The sequence below is a fragment of the Castor canadensis genome, chromosome 10, assembly GCF_047511655.1.
Source record: "Castor canadensis chromosome 10, mCasCan1.hap1v2, whole genome shotgun sequence".
NCBI classification, from domain to species: Eukaryota; Metazoa; Chordata; class Mammalia; order Rodentia; family Castoridae; genus Castor; species Castor canadensis.
Window position 1 is genome coordinate 39,410,514 of NC_133395.1, and position 15,884 is coordinate 39,426,397.

The window sequence follows — 15,884 nt, forward strand, 5'->3', positions numbered from 1 at the left end:
TCATTCCAACTCTTACAAATTACTGACTTTTTTTCTGTTTTGTTATTTCCAGCATGTACAGCTATAGAATTTCCAACTATAGCCTTTGATCGGCTTCTTCCACTTTGCAACATTTTGAATTTGCCCCCCTATGACTTTCATGATTTAAAATCTCATTATTTACTAAACTATATTCTATTATCTCAATGTACAACAGTTTATTTATCCATTCACCACTAGTAAATGACATCTTAGCTGCTTCTAGGCTTTCATAATTACATGTACAACTATGTACATCTACAGCAAACACCATGCATGTGTGTTTGTGTGGACATAGTCTTAGCTCCTTTGTGTGAATGCCAAGGATCCCATTGGTGGAGCATGTGTTGCTTTGTTAGGAAGTCTCAAAGAGTTGCACAATTTTACATTCCCATCAATAATAAATAAGAATTCTTTGCCTTTTCTTTCTTTGGGAGAAGGAACAGGATCTCCCTCCTTCCTGAGTCTCCTCAGTTTTGATTACTGATGTGTGACACCACCACGAGCACTATAAATGGGATTTCTTTTACTCCATACCCTTACTAGCATCAGAGTTCTGGATTTTGGCCATTCTAATACATATATAATGTATCTTTTTGTTGTTTTAATACTAACTTCCTTGACAATATATGCTGCTAAGATCTTTTCATATATTTTGTTTTACTTTCTGTTTTGATTTGAATGTATCCTCCAAGCCCATGTTTAATTGCCATTGTAGTGGCATTAAAAATGTGGTCTCTCAAAGTAGCAAAAACACTATGTCTTAATATCCCTTATGTTTTCTCTTCAACAAAATTGGAAAAGAGGGTACAACAGGTTCTGCCTGGAAGTGAGGGGTAAGTGGGGGAAAAGGAGGGGTGGAGGGCGGAGGGAGAAATGGCCCAAACAATGTATGCACATATGAATAAATAATAAAAAATGGTGTCTCTAAGAAATGATGAGGGAATGGAGAAACCACCCCATGAATGGAATAAGGTTGGTATGCTGGAAGGCAGTCAGGTATCACTGCAGTAGGGTAAAACTAAATTCTGGAGGGTCCCATCCCTTTCCATAGTTGCCTGCTATTTCTCTCTCTCCATCTTCTTTTTCCCACCCCCGACTCATTTTATTTTGACACACAGTCTTACTATAGAAGACTGGCTGCCTTAAACTCATGATCACCTTGTGTCTTCCTCTAAGTGGTGGGAATAGAGGTTTGCTCTACCACATCCAGTTCTTTGCACTCTTAAAATTGTCCTTTGTAGGGTAGAAAATGTTAATTTTAATGGAGTCGTATATATAATTATTTCTTCAATGGATCATGCTTTTGGTGTAACTATTAAAAAGTTATCATTAAACCCCAAATAACATAGAGTTTGATTGCATATTTTCTGTCTGCTGTGTTTATCTATTTATGGTCTAGTGGCTCATCTGTTTTTTTCTTGTAAGTTCTTTTTTATCCATTTTGAATCAGTGGCTCTTTGAATTGCTCAGGCTGGCTTCAAACTTGAAATCCTCCTGCCTCAGCCTCCCAAGTGGTTAGAATTATAAGTGTATACCACCCCTGGCTCATTATTTTGAAATTCTACTGTTTTTGCTTGGTCTCAAGTAGTTTTATATTGTTGTGAGGTGAATACATATTTAGAATCACTATTTCTTCTTTAAAGATTTACCCTTTTATCATTGTGCAATGCTTTTTGGCCCTCAAAATTTTTCTCCTTTTAAGTTTATTTCTTTTTTATTAGCATTTCTTAGTTGCACAAAAGTATTTCACTATATTTCCATATATGCACACAATGTATCCTCCTCAAACCCATCCCCTCTTTCTCTCCCACAACCTCCTCCCCCCTTCTTGGAACAATTTCAACAGATTTCATTTTTTGTTTTCATATGTATGTATAGAACGCTTTGACCCTACTGACTCCCGATAACCTCTCATTTCATCCTCCCCCCTCTGCTTATACCCATCCTCAAGCATAACCTGTTTTATGTACCTGCCATTCATTTTTAAGGATTGAATTACACATATGAGAGACAAGATGTAACATTTTCTTTCCCAATCTGAATTATTTCATTTAACATAAAGATCCATTTTCCTGCAGATGATATAATTTCATTCCTCTTTATGTGGAACAATGGTCCATTACATATATATATATATATATATATATATATATATATATATAGACAATATATACAGCATTTTCTGTATCCATTTATTGGTTGATTGACACCTAGACTGATTCTATCTTTTGGCTATTGTGAATAGTGCTGCTATAAATATAGGTATGTAGGTATCCTGACTGTATATTAATTTACATTCCTTCAGATATATGCCCAGCAGTGACACAGTGGAATCATATGGTAGTTTCTCTAGTTTTTTTAAGGAACCATATTCATTTCCATGGTAGCTACACTAAGTTCCATTCCTATCAATAGTGTGTGAGGGTTCTTTTTTATCTGCAACCTCACCATCATTTGATATTATTTTCTTGATGATTGCTGTTCTCACCGGGTGGGAGGAATACCGGTTATGTTCTGGTTTTTATTTCCTTATGTCTAAGAATGTTGAGTATTTATTCACGTATTTCTTAGTCATTTGCATTTCTTCTTTAGAAAATTGTCTACCAACTTCATTTGCCTATTTATTAATTGGAATAATTATTCTTTTAGTGTTTAGTATTGAAGCTGTTTATATATTCTTTGTATTTTTCATTTACTCAATGAATAACTGACAGAGTTTCTCTAGTTCTGTAGTTTTTGTTTTGATTCTGGAAAATGTTTCCTTTGCTGTGCAGAAGTTTTTAATTTGATGCAGTCCCATTTTTCAATTCATGTTATGATTTTATGAATAATTAGGGTTCTATTCAGAAAAGTGTTATTCATGCATACACACATGGAATGGTAACACACTGAATTTTATAAAGAAAACAATAGCAATTAGTAAAGTAAGAAATAAAGTAAGACAAGTAGCAATACCACTCAGAGGGATATACCCAAAAGAGTGTAAGTCAGGTTACAATGAAGGCACCAGCACACCAGTGTTTACTGCAGCATTATTCAAAATATCTAAGCTAGAGAAACAGCCAAGATATGCCACTACTGATGAGTAGATTTAGAAAACGTGGTATTTATATACAATGGAATTTTATTAACCATAAGGAAGAATGAAATTTTGTCATTTGCAGGTAAATGGATGGAAATGGAGAACATCATCTTAAGTAAGGCTGTCTAAGGTCAGAAAGCCAAAGGCTGCATGTTCTCTCTCATATATGGAATATAGACCTAATACAAATACAAGCAACATTATGAAAAACAGGTCAGGAAGTTAAAAAGGTGAAAAAAGTTGATGTCCTTCTTATACAAGAATGAATATAGAATTTTTAAACCTGTTGAAATCACCAATAAGAAAGGGACTAAGGTAGAAAAGAGAAAAATAGAGTGGATGTGCCAATTAGGATTATAATACATATATATTCATGGAAATGTTACAATGAAACACCCTATATAGCTATCTTAAACAAGCAAAAATGTATTTTTTTCAAAAACAGAGAATAGGAAGGTAAAGCAGGTCCTGTCTGGGATATTGTTGCCCATGTTTGGGGGGTGGATATGGGAAGGGTGAAGGAGGGCAAGTGTGGTGGAAATAATTATACACTCATATACGTAAATGTTAAAGTAAGAACCTTTAAACTATTTCAAGAATGGGGAGCGGGGGATAAAAGAGAATGATGGAGGGTTTGAATTCAACTATGAAATATTGTAAGAACATTTGTAATTGTCACAAAGTACTCCCTGTAGAACGATAATAAAAAAAGGAAAAAAATATTGAACTTTTCATGAATAAGACAAAAGACAAAAAAGTTTAAATAGACCCCAACACAATGTTAGTGTGTGACTTTAATACCCAACTCTCATCAATAGACAGGTCATCAACACAAAAAAAATCAAAAAGGAAACATCAGATTTAATTGACACTGAGACTTAATAGACACCTACAAAATGTTCCATCTAACAGCCATAAAATACATTTTCTTCTCAGTAGCTCTATAACTTTTTCCAAAATGGGTCATACTATAGAACATAAAGCATGGCTTAACAAATACAAAAAAATTGAAATTATTTCCTATTTTTGTCAGATCACAATGGTATAAAAGTAGAATTTAATGACCAGAAAAATTATAGAAAATATTCTAACACATGGAGACTCAATGATTCACTTTTTGAGTGATCAGTGGATCAATAAAGAAATAAGGGAGGAAATGAAAAAAATTCTGTGAAGCAAATGATAGTGAAGATAGTTTACCAGAACCTATGGGACACAGCAAAAGCAGTGGCAAGAGGAAAGTTTATGACCATGAGGGCATACACTAGAAAGTCAGAAAAATTTCAAATAATGATGCATACTAAGTTCTTACGAAAACAAGAGCAAGGAAGTCAAGACTAAAAGAACCATAGAATGAATTAATGAAACAAAAAATTGATTCTTTGAAAAGTCAAACATTGTTGACAAACCTTTAGCCAAGCTAACTGAAAGAAAAAGGAAGAGGACTCAAAGGAATAGAGTGAAAAATAAAAAACAGGACTTTAAAAATAAATATAAAAAAAAAAATCCAGAGGACCATTAGGAAATACTTTTAAGTTTTCCCAGTTTGAAATAAATTACTTTGCTTTTTTTTTTGAAATGGTGTTCTGGGTGGGGGTACACTGTGGCATTTACAAAAATTCCAACAATCTTTTGATAAGCATTATTTTGTCCATTTAGACCACTAACATACATCTAAATATATAACTTATATATATATAAATTATATATTTAGATGAATGTCTACCATATTGGCTACTGAGTTATATTTATTCCATTGGTATTGTTCCTTTATTTGTCTTGTGCTCTTTTTCTGTCTTTTGGAGTTTTTGTTGAACATGTGTATGGCCCCATTTTCTTTCATTCCTTAGCATATTGGCTATAATATCTTTTTACCATTTAATATTTTCTCTATAGTAGACAAAATAGATTTATGATTAATTAATCCAAGCCTATTTTCAAATTACACTGTATTGCTCTATGAGTAGTGCACCTTTATAATAGTCAAATTGCATTAATTCTTCCCTCCACCCCTTGCATGATTTCTGTCCTTTTTTACTTATTGTAATCATACATAAGCATACATAACCTTATAAAATATAGTGTTTGTTATTATTTCAAACTACTTTCTGTTTGCTAGAACAATTAATAATAATTAGTTTTCATCTTACACCCACTATTACTTCCTATGTAGGTTCAGTTTTCAACATATTTTTTCTTCTACCTAAAGAACTTCCTAGCAATGCTAACAATCTCTCTGAATAGCTTAAAAAGAAAAAGAAAAAGAACTTCCTTAAAAATTTCTTTCAAGGTAGTTCCTCTGGCAATATACTAAGTATTTTTTATATATGAGAAAATATTTTTCATTACTTTTGAAGCAAGTTTACCAGGATACAAAATTCTAAGTTGGTGGGTTTTCTTTCTTCTCAACTATTTAAATATTTTAGTAGCTAAATATTTTACCTATTACAGATCTAGCAATAAGCGCTTATACATTGAATATTTGAAGTAATGCAGTTTTGTTTATAAACTTAAACAGATAGAAAGATATGCCATATTTATGAAATTGAAAACAATATTGTGTAAATATTGGTCTTTGCTAATCTTATTTATAAATTCATCTCAATACTAGATAAAAATTCCAAAATTACAAAAATAATTTATTATAATTAATTGTACAAAATAATGTGATTTTGTTATGACATTTTCAAACTTTCATATTATGTACTCTGATCATATTCGTCCTCCATCTCTCAGTTTTGTGCCCACTCCACTATCACATTGCTTCTCCTCTTTCCCCCAAATAGTCCCCTAACTAGTTCCATGCCTTTATAAAGAGATCTACATTCTGCATATAAGAGAGTGAATGTGATATTTCACTTTCTCATTCTGGCTTACTTTTCTTAATGATTTTCTCATTTTCTATCCATTTTCTTGCAATGACACAATTTAGGTTGAATGATGAACCACTATGTGTGTATTCCATATTCTCTTTATCCATTCAACTTCTGATGAATGCTTGGCTATTGTGAGGGGTGTGTCTCAATAAACATGGGTGTGCAAGTATCTCCATTTAATTCTGTCTTGGAGTTCTTTGGTATAGAGTAAGCCTGCCTTATTCATGGATTTATTCCATATAGTGTTTACCAAGCAAAGTCAACAATAATACTAAATATTTAAAAATCAAAAGAAATTTCAAAAACAAAATTTTATATTCCCGTGTGTGCATTACACAGCTCAGTTAACATGGAGAAGTTTACAGTCAGTCCCATGTTATCAACAGTTGTGTTTAAATCATGTGATCTACTAAGTATTTCCTTGCTTGTTTGTTGCTCCTCAACAAAGCTCACAGTGGCCAAAAAGTACAGTAAAGTTATGGCAATCCTCTCAATCCAAAAAAGATTGCATGATTAATTTAAGTGATAAAGTAGAAATTTTACATTTGTTGAAAGTTGCATGTCTGCAATAGAAATGGGGCAGCATTATGGAAAAAATGAATCAAGTGTGTCTTGTGAGATTAAGTTGGCAAAGCTTTTCCTCTATTGTATAGACTATATCTTCACTCTGGTAGTTGTTTCCTTTGCTGGGAATTTAGTAAATTAGTGTTGTTCAGAAAAGAACCTGCTCTCCTGCACATATTCCAAGAGTAGCTCTTTCTTAGAATGCTGGTCATACAAGGAACAAAGCAATTTATTTGTTGCCAATGCTTATGTAATCTTCCTGTCTGTAGTGACCAGGAATAGGGTACTATGATGAAGATAAAGTCTAGAATACTGTGGAGAGAAAAAGCACTCATTCCTTCCACTCTCACCAGACTTTCCCTTTTAGTAAGTTTTAATAAACCTCTTGCCTATCACACCATCTTCGTACTCCATATCCTAGTGCAGCTGGGTTGCAGACGTGATGCTTCTCCCATGGCAGCACTATGTGAAGGGAGATAAATTCCACTTGGGGTAAGGAAAGTGGAATAAGTACCAGACTTTGCCTCATACATCTGTTGGATCTCTGAAGGGAAACTTAGGACTGAACCATTCCTCATGATCCTACTCTCCAGACTGATCCCTGTAGCTCCAGATTAAGGCTCTCTCCAACAACAAATTCCCTTTACAGAACCAGTCTCAAAGGCCATTCAGCAGACGTAGTAGCCTTAGTCTACAGACCAACCTCAGCACAAGACTAATACTTGCAGCTCTAAGTTTCAGTGATTCAAGACCTTACCCAGTAGACCGAGGTGCAATGCTAATCCTTATGGACACTGTCTCCAAGGCATTCCAGAGGAAACAGACTTCAGATTCACCTCAGTAGTAGGTCAGATCACAAGTATTCATGTTAGTGGCTTAATCCCTTGGAATCAAGCTCCAGGACAACCTGAGTGGACACTCGCATCAGTCAACCACCAGGAATTGAGGATGCCCTTGGTCACCAGTTCTAATGATAGACTGGCCCTGAAGAGTCAAGCTTAAGGCCCACCTAGTACCAGGTATGCTCCTCTGGGCCTAGGTTTCATGTCAGCCCTAAAAGATACAAGCTCCAGATGTCCACATAATAAATGCTTAGGTCCACTCTTGCAGACCCCATTGACAGGTACACCCTAGTAGACGTAAACATTGGCCCATCTGAGCAGACTTAGGTTCCAGCATCATTCTAGTAGGCCAAGGTTACAGTACCAACCCTGTGGCTCTAGACACCAAGTTGGCCCCTATAAACTCACATGATATATCCACTCTCCTCCTTATTCAAGTACCAGGCCTGCCTACCTGTGGACTCTAGCATCAATGCTGTCCTTAGAATTTGCAAGATAGCTAGACTAGGTTCTCTGAAAAGGCTTAATAGTAAAAGGCTTTCCCTGTTAAATCCAATCTGTAAAGACTAGAAAAGATGACTAAATCTTTAATATGCTGGCACCAATGCAAAGCTATAAGGATCACACAGAACCAGGGAAAAATGATCAGTTCACAAAGAGGACATAACAATTGTAAATACATGGGTGACCAACACTGGAGTTCCTAAGTATATAGAATAAATATTACTAGAACTGAAAAGAGAAATAGCAATAAAACAGTAGTGGGGATATCATTACCAAACATGCTACACAGGAGAAATCATCTAGACCAAAATATTAATAAGTGCAGTACACATTTGAGTTACACTATGGACAAAGCACATGGCACAGATATAGATAGAAAATTCTATCCAACAGCAGCTGAATATACATTCTTTGCAAACACACAGAGGACATTCTTCAAGATAGATTATGCGTTAGGACACAAAACCAGTCTTAACCAAAGTTATGAAAGTTGATCTCATATAAAGTACATATTACAGCAACAATGGTATGAAACTTGTAATAATAAAATTTGAAAATTCACAGTTAGTGAAAAGTAACGAATACATTCATGAACAACCACTTAGTCAAAGAGATCAAAAAGGAAACTAAAAAAAAAAAAAAGAAAAATATGCAATGTAGTCTTAAACAACCAATTTTTCAAAGAGGAAATCAAAAAGGAAATTAAAAAATTTGGTCATTCTGATAAATGGTTTCAAGTCAACAAAAATGATTCAGAGAATTTGTAAGTTATCTATGACTTGACTTCTTTTTCTTTCAAGATGCCCTAGATTTAGCATCTGAATCAAACAGAAATTGGATGATTTCAAACACATTCTCATGTGTTTAATTAGGACCAGTCTCATTGGATTCAGAATTTTGAGGTGTGTGAATCAAATAGGACCTTGTTAGGCTATGCTTCTAATTAAAAAAGAATGTATGACTGGCTGTTAGAAATCAATTTAAAGCCTTAGTGTATTCACAACCATGTTTGGACTACTAGTCATCAAAAAGTCTTCACTATCAGAAAAATGCTATGGGTTCCAGAATCACTGCCATATCCATTTTTGTGCAGGGTGAATGCTCAACTTGCTCTCTTGATTTTCTAAAAATTAGCTGTGTACTGGCTCTTCTAACAAAGTATTATGTGAAAAAACCCTCCTGGACTTAATTTGCCAGAAAAAATAATAGAAATAATAAAAGCAATAGTAATACCACTTCAACTTCACTAAATGTTTTAAATTTTAAATAAATGCAGCTAATTTGATGGACTCGAATTACAATTTTAACTCCATTGTGATGGAGAATACAGGCATATTATAGTCAGCTCAATGTCATATTTTAGACCTGATAAAAAATTAGAAATAGTAAACAAATTCACATTCAATAACATTGCATTCACATTTAGTACAGTACATATGAAAACGTAGGTAAAAAATGTTTTCTAAAACTATCAATCTCTTAATTCTTGTTAAAAGAAGTACCATCTTATAGTGTGATACTATGGGGTCTAGGATTAAATCTACCACTATTATGTTATTATTTAGTCCACATTAGAACACTTTGTTTATCTGTAAAACTAGTTGACTTGAGTAAGAAATCTCATACAGTGCCTTTGAGGAGTTACGGGAAAGACATTTTATTTCATATTGGCACCCACCAAATACATAATGATTAGACTTCAGCCCCAGAAGGAATGATTTGTATGCAATAGAAATAAAAAACAAAAGAAGAATGATATAATGACTGGCAACTTTTACTCATACTTCTGAAGACTAATTTAGTTTGTCAGTGAAGTAAACTAATGTCAAATTCTATGTCAAGCTTTAAAAGATTATATTTAATTTGACATAGGGATAAAATATTTGATTTGCCTGAAGGCTGTACCTTATTTCATCACTTTCATTTTGAATACATATTTGTAATTTAGCACATTCAAAAGATATTTGGTATTCAAATATATAAATGTGCAAAATTGTCATTTTCTATACAGAATTGAATAAATTCCCTCCTTTTAGTTTTGTTTTTTTTTTAAACACATGTTGGTATACATGCCTTATTGGCACAGTGATTTGACAAAGCTCTTAGTCCAAATACACCATAATTCACAAAGATTTGCTAAGTCGTCATAATTTTGTGATACATTCATTATTGACATATTTTACTAAATATTTGTAGAACAATGTATGAATTAATTCATGTATGGATTTAATGCATATGTGAGTGAATGAATGAATGTATTTCGAACTAAAATTGCAAATTTGGTGCAAGTATATTAAACAATTTTCTATACAGGCAAGTTCTGAAATAAGAATATCTAAGACTTCATTTGGAAGAATTCCAGAGTTTTGTTTTGGATTTCAAATGCAAAAGCAATAAAGTTGATATGGGTAAAGATGAGGTCACACAATAAAATAAAGCTTGACAATGTGATTAATTTAGATCATTGAATCCTTAATTGCAGGTGCTTTAGTCAATATTATATTGAGTATTACAAATCTTCTTCTTTGTTCTTCTTAGAATTACATTCAGGGTCAGAAAAAGGACCACAGTGGGAATGAAGTTCTGAGAAATCCTATGGCCTACTGGCAATTTTTCTCAGGCTCTCAATTTAGATTTAGATTGCTAATTAGATGACCATTGATCATGGCTATACATTTTAGAGTTACTGAATATAGGTGAAAAACCAGTATCATAGTTGACTACATCAATGAATTAAGAGAAATGGGGTATGTTAAAAATATCTTTATGATATTGGTGTGTCACGAGAATGACAACACTACTCAAAAGTCAATAGGCAAGGCAAAATTTACTTCTGCAGAAGGGTGCACACCAGCAAGTCTGGGAGGCATGCATAAAGGGCTGGAAGTCTGCAAGGTCTTATGTGACACCATGTTGTTCTTCTTCTGCTCCTAGTTTTGGCAAGTTTGGGCTCACAGAGTACATGGTTGGCTAATTAGAAACTGGTCAGGTTAGGAGATGGATTTGGGAATAAAGAAGTTTAAAAGGTCAGAGAAACAATAACTGTTTTTGGTTATCAGGTCTAGAACCAGGGCATGTAGCTGAATTCTTTCCGTGGCCCAGCTGAGGATAACAACCCTTTGTTTTTAAATGGAAACTTTTATCATATTAAGCAGAGTCCATGAAGCGAATTTATGGGAAGAAAGCCAGTGAGATTAACATTTGTCACAGTGGCAGTTACTGATTAAATCCTTTGACAGAAAAGACCAAACCTAAGTTGATTTTCACAGGGTAACTTACAGTACTGGTGTTAATCATCCTGAATTGGAGGAAGAGAAATGCAAATGAAGAAGTGCAAGTGTGGCTAAATGTAGCTAAACAGAAAGTATAAATGGTCTATTTCAGAAACTCTCTCACTCTAAAAATCTTTTTATTTAGGAAAAGAAGATAACAGCAGTGATAAGTAAGAATGCCTCACAGTCTATTAACAATAGAGTTTGAGGATTTCAAAAGGAAACACCAGCAATTAGTAGAAGAATGTGATCAGATTCAGGACTCTAACTCTTAGAAAATTCAAGGTTTTTTTAAAAAAATGCTCAAATTCAGTAAACAACATCTATCCTTAATAAGGTACAGAATGAGTAGATTACTGTTTAAAAATTTGTCTTACAGCTGACAGATATAAGAAGCAAACAGAGAAGAAAATGGAATACAGTAAGAATTCAAGTCAAGTTGTATTACTGCACAGAAAGAGAAGTGGCCTTATTTATCACAACAGATGAGGTCAAAGCTATACACAACTTGAAAAAATAAAAGGCCAGGAGCCACAGAGATTTGAGAAACAACAAATATTGGATGATAGAGGCTAAAGAAACATCAACAAAAACAATCTTAGCTTGACAATCTCTTTGAGGACATTTTCAAGTTGCAAGCAATGGAAAGTCATGTAAGATTCATTCTGGGATATGAGAGAGAACTGGTGGAGCCTGTCTATTAAGAGAATCATTATTCTGGTCAACATTGAAGAATCAGAAGCACAGGTGTAATTGAATAACTAAAAAAGAAGGAAGAGAAGGCCAATTTTCCAAGAATAAAAGTGTTTCAAATATCTGAGTCTGAAGAGCATCCTCCATGTTCATCAGAGAATGGGAAGCCAGTAGGTCCATTAATCATCTGATAGAGGAGTTTGACCAGTAGAAAAATTATTCATATATTTTGTTTTCTATATAGTGTCACCAAGAAAAACTCCTTGAAGTTTATAAGTATACTAGCTTTTATTTTTTACCATTTGTCTACAATTGTTACACCACTCAGTTCCTTGAAAGAATTATGTTTTTTTCCTATAGTATATGGCTGACAAGTTTTGGCAAACAGTTGCTAATAAAAAATATATACCTAAGAATCACTTGAAGAGCTTTTAAATGGTGCAAAATACAAAGTTCAACTACTGACCACCATCTTTATATGTTGCAAAAGGTGTACACATGTGTGTGTTTAAAAAGCTACTACTTCTGGGCGCTGATGTCTATTCCTGAAAACCTAGTTACTTGGGAGGAAGAGATCAGGAGTATCACAGTTCAAGGCCAGCCCAGAAAAAAGAAAAGCAAGACCCTATCTCAAAAATATTTAACACAAAAATGTGTTAGCAGAGTAGCTCAAGTGTTAGAGCACCTGCCTAGCAAGTGTGAAAGTCTTTGTTCAAACACCAGTAATAAAAGCACAATATTAAAACAGCTACCATTAACATTTCAGACTTTATACCTTAAAGCTAGATTATAATTTATATTGGGTTTTGTCATTCCAATTTTGTACAGGAAACAATATTTTCTAAGGCAATTTATATCTAGAGTATGAATGTGAATGTTTGAATTTGTTTCTAGAAAATAAAGTTTAGTTCTAAATATTGCAAAAGTTATATTGACTTTAAAGTAGCTTCATATGATCATATCATTAGCTGAAACAATAGGAAAATGGGATACAAGACTGACTGAAATTGTCCTAAACATCTTTGTAGTGGCCTAATGCAACTTCTAGTTTAGTTACTACTGAGAATAACTCAAGAAAAGACAGCTAAAGAAAAATCCAAGCTCTCATTAGACACATAACTGGTGTTATAGCTAGGATTTAGTTACATAAAGACATGAATGGAGAAGTTATTTTTCAAAAAAACCACTTGATTGAATGGAAGAACAAAATCTACTTAAGGAACTTAAATGGCTGTGTAGGAATAAGAGGTTTACTTAGGCATATGTTTTGAAATAGATGGTTTGCACATTTTCTAAAACTGCTGACAAGAAAATTTAATGAAATATTTCATTAAATGGCAGATGTGACATACTCATCAAATTTTATATTCTTTACAATAGCCAGAACAATTATGCTATTTTTTATGTTTACTATTTTGCTTATCAAAGATAGGTTGTAAATAGTCCCATAACTGTTATTTCCATGATTTCATTAAGTAATATGCAAAAGTATGATATCTATGTATCTATGAAATATCTATGAAATAGATTTATTTTGTTTCTATGCACTAAGTGAAGTACTGTGGAGAGCCTCCCTCCAGGCCAATCATTACAAAGAAATTGCTATCAAATTAGTTTTAGTAAAAAAGGCTGTAAAAGATTCAGGATAGAGTGAGAATAAAATAAATTATATGGAAGGATTCTATGTTCAGAACTGTTTTCAGTTGTCTTTCACCTTGATCTCCTTTTTTTAAAGCAGAAAACTGAAAAAAACTGATATTTTCTGAGGGTAGTAGTCAAGGCAAAATTTTTAACCAGATAATTATCATTAACATAATATAGAAAGTGCATGTGTATCATCTTGATTTCTGAGTTTACAAATTATCTCAATTAATTCACCAAACTCCATTCCATCAGAGAAGATGAGTTCTATTCTTTCTTTCTTTGCTGCCACATAGTTTTCAATCTGGTCACATATAATGTAACTGGGTATGATCTGATGTAAAAAAATGACAAATGAAAGCATTCTTCAGTGTTATTCTCAAAATCACTAAATTGATACCCTAAACTGCTGATTGTCTGGAGGAAAGGTGAAAGCTTTCATCTGCTTGATGTACTGATGATCTTGCTGATTACAGAATGATCAATGAAAGCCATGGCAGGAGTAGGGAAATCCTAGTGTTTGCAGAAATTACCTGATCTTCTACTTATCTCTCCCCTAAGGTAGAGTATATTCTAATTGGCCACAGGCAATGAGGAACTAGAAATAAGACTGAAATAAAATCTGATCTCTAGAAGAGAGAATAAGATACTTATATATATATATATATATATGTATATATATATATATATATATATATATATATATATATATATATGCCATCTTACTACTTTTTCTCCAAAGAGAAGTATGAATCAGGCAGCTCTATCCTAAGACTTCCATAGCTTGTACTTCGTAGTAAGCTTTAAGGTCCAGTAAGTATGAGTATGATTGCTTACATTTTCTCCTTCCTGTTGAAAGAGTGGATGGAGACTCTAGAATGGTCCTATGTAAGAACACTTCTATTTCGGGACATCAAAATCTTAGCATTGCAACTATAGTAGCCAAAGAACTTTACTTGAATGCTGTGGTTTGATGTCCAGGCTTAGTACTTTGACTTCACGAAGACCATTTGTGGTTAAATATTTATCATTTTATGAGAAAATCTTTCAACAATTTGAATATACTTGAATTTATTTATATATAATTTGAAAAATATCACCTTTAAAAGTTCAGAAGAAGATCTATATTCCTTTAATCACAAATCTTTATGGAAAAAGCCCATTTCTTGTCAATATTTTTGAAAAACAAATTTTGGACCAAGATTTATATCTTCCCTATCTTTCTTTTATTGGAAAATAATGTCATGCTACCAAGAAATATAAGTACAATCGTTTTAAGAATTAAGTATCATATAAGCGTCTCCAAATCCTCTCCAGAGAACCCCTTGTTAAATAATTTTTTAGATTCCTGTTCCCACCAAAGCTTATGGTGAGAATCAGTCTGCTTTTGAGGTTTTAAGAGGCATTAGTCATGATGCATCTACCTTTTTGAAGGGTCAATGCTATGCCTCAGCAGTGAGTCCTTCCTCTCACTGTGTAACCTGGATTAATTACTCAGAAAGTAGGTTGTTACAAACTGAGATCCTCACTTGGTTTTGTGTCTTTCACAGATGTTCTTTCACCCTTCTGCTTTCCTAACAATCACCATGCAACAGCAGGCTCTCACCACATGTTTTTGCCTAGTCTGGGATTCCCAGCCTCCAGAAGCACAAGGTAAAGAAACCCCCATTCTTTATCACACAGTTTCAGGTATTCTCAGGCAACAAACTAAAACAATATAATTATTTTCTCTGTATATACTGACTCTACAATGATTAGTGGTATCTGGATTAAATAGAATTTAAACTCAAGTTTCTTATCCTGAGAAGTTCTAATGTCAAACAAAAATCCAGAACACAGGGATGGGCTTTTCTTCAAAGTAGTAAAAACTGAATTTCTATTGATTTCTGTATGTTAATGTTCTTTGGTTTTTTCTTCAGTATCTTCTTTGTTGTGGTAATAGGATATGCAAGTATGTACTAATTGGAAAATTAGTAACTCATACACTTGTAAGGCCAAATGAGGCACAGAGAATTTAAAACATGCATGGGCTAGTCAAGCTAACTTTTTTGTTGTTCACTTGAACACACCTGTAATTTCTTTATTGTAGTTAGAATGTTAAGAATATAAGTCATCAAAAGTGAACAACCCCCCAAAAAATGCACAAAACCACTTAACCTGTTTCCGGTTAGAAATTTGTACTGAGACTGGGCATATCTCATCTCCACAATGCAAAAATATGTACAGATTTTAGAAGAAAATTTAGAACATTCCTTATATAATTGATCTAGTGGTAAATGCATAGTTACTGAGTTTCCTAGGAATTTGAGGTCCAGCATCTGATCTCACTGACTTAAATAATCAGATTTAAATGTGTGAATACACAGGAAGGGTGAAAGTTTCAGTTGTA